Here is a 2,340-nt window from a genome sequence, read left to right on the forward strand (position 1 = left end):
GGTCGGATGAAAAGTATGTCAGCTGATCAATAGTCACGATCTTACCGTTATGTGGAAACTTAATGACTCTGAAGACCGATGAAACGACCGCTGTCATAGCATATGACCAACTTCGACCCAAAAGAAGGTTGTAGTCTAGAGGGGCATCAACCACTTCCACATCCAGACTAACGGTTTTACCTTCGACCCCTATAGGCAATTCTTGTAGAATACCAAACGGACGGAACCCACGGCCATCAAAGGCCTTAAGGATGGTGGGGGATTGGTTCAACGAAGGAGAACCAAGCGATCTCCAACATTGAATCGACATAATACACGTAGAAGCTCCCTCATCAATCACAGTCCGATGAATAGGCCTGTTTTTGACTATCACTGGAATTTGGAAAGCCATTTGATGGGGGAGACGCGGTGTACTACTTTCTAGATCAAAGATCATTAGGTTCGGGTCCTGAACATCGACAGCTCCAATAGCCGACAAAAGCAATTTTCGTTGCGCTGGACATGATTGCAGCACTTCGAGTGCCGACATTGCTGAAGGTGAAACAGCTAAGTCTTCAACAATGTTGTAATTCTGGGCTGCTCTCGCATGTGGATTGAAAGCAGACCTTCGAAGTACACCCTTGGCGGGCGGCTTAATCACTAAGTCTGGGTTAGGTTTTTCGATCTGTAGTGGATCGGAACCAGGAGCTGAGGTTGATGGGTTAGAGTGAGAAGATTCTGCTTCCTTACCATCAACAGGAGCCTTACTACCATAATCTTGCGATCGAGTCGCAATCCTGACATGAGACATCATCAAAATGGGTTCTTCACTGGCATTCGAAGAAGAACCTATCATCTTATTCTCCTGCTCTGGAAATGGATTTTTTAACACAGCAGGAGTGGGAGAACCTTTGACTATTTTCACTACCTCGGCCCGATGAGGGCAGTCTCTCGTAAAATGATCTTCTTCACAAATAAGACAAGGATATCGAGGTTTGCGTTTTTCGTCATTGGTTTCCGACTTTTCCGTTTTCTCCTTTGGAGCCTTGTCTGCTTTAGCCTTCTTCTTTCCTTTCTTCTTTCCACCGTTTTTTGATTTGGCCGTAGATGACTCTACAGCGTGAATGTCGGCGGTAAGTTCAGGAGGAGAAGACTCTCCTGTCGGAGAATCAGGCAAAGTGATAATTGGAGTATTGGAGGTCTTGGAAGACTTCTTCTTACTCTTCGTAGTCACGATACCAATCATACCATCAGCGGCATGAGATCCCGAAGGAGCAGCAGCGATTTGGTTTGACTTTGGAAGATCCGGAATTTTCTCGTGTAACGTACCCGACTGAGTGTAAACTAAGTCAAGGTATTGTGCCTGAGCAATGACTTGCTCCTCAGTAACTACTCCGGCCTTAGCTACATCTTCAGTAATTCTTGGTAATAATGATTTGACAAACCATTCAGCTAAGATTTGGTCCGGGATAAAAACTTTCACTAATCTTCTTCGACGTCTCCACTCATGAATGTGATCAGAAATGTACGTGGATGTCGATTGTTTTAGCGAAGTTAATAATTCTGTACCATTATCGTATCTGACTGGTAACTGAAAATGAGTTAAGAACGAGGTAGCTAACTGGCTAAAGTTGTAAAAAGAGGCCCGTGGTAACTCAATGTACCACTTGGCTGCGAGACCAATGAGTGTACGCTGGAAAAGACGTAAGCGGATGGAATCATCTGAGATGGAATTTGATGCACACCAGAGGTGGTAAGTCATCACGTGATTAGACGGATCCTCTCCAGACTTACCTTCGAACTTGGGTATATCGCTGGGCAACTTATTTGGCATTGGCGGCCAGAACTGAAGATATTGAATTGGATCGTTCGTTAGGCGCGTCAAGTCGGGTAAATCTAAAGTCGCAATAAACGGTAACTGCCGGTTAGGATCTCTAAAACTCTGAGTCACAATACCAGCCCCAGGAGGAGGATATCCAGGATAACTAGGAACAGGAGTCGCATTTGGGATATTATATCCTCCTGGAAAACCAGGATTAACCGGACCGTACTGGGGTTGCTGAGGTTGATAAGTGTACCCAGGATACGGTTGATACTGGTAAACCGGTTGTTGGGCAGCTTGCCCAGGTTGATACTGTCCCTGGTACGGAGGTTGAACAAATTGAGGTTGAGTAGTAACAACCGTACTTGTACCAGGTTGGCCTGCAGGCATCTGGACTGTGGTTTGAACCGTGGGTCCAGACAACGGTACAGATGTCTGAGGAGTGGTTACAGGGACAGTAGAAACCGGAGCTGCCGATACTCCAGAAGTAAGCATGGTAGATGAAGCGGTAGTTGCTGCAGCCGTGTGAGGTGGAGTAC

This window comes from Pinus tabuliformis, chromosome 3_1 (genome assembly GCF_031772625.1).
Source record: "Pinus tabuliformis cultivar Carrire ecotype Pingquan chromosome 3_1, CPIR1, whole genome shotgun sequence".
In the NCBI taxonomy this organism is placed as follows: domain Eukaryota; kingdom Viridiplantae; phylum Streptophyta; class Pinopsida; order Pinales; family Pinaceae; genus Pinus; species Pinus tabuliformis.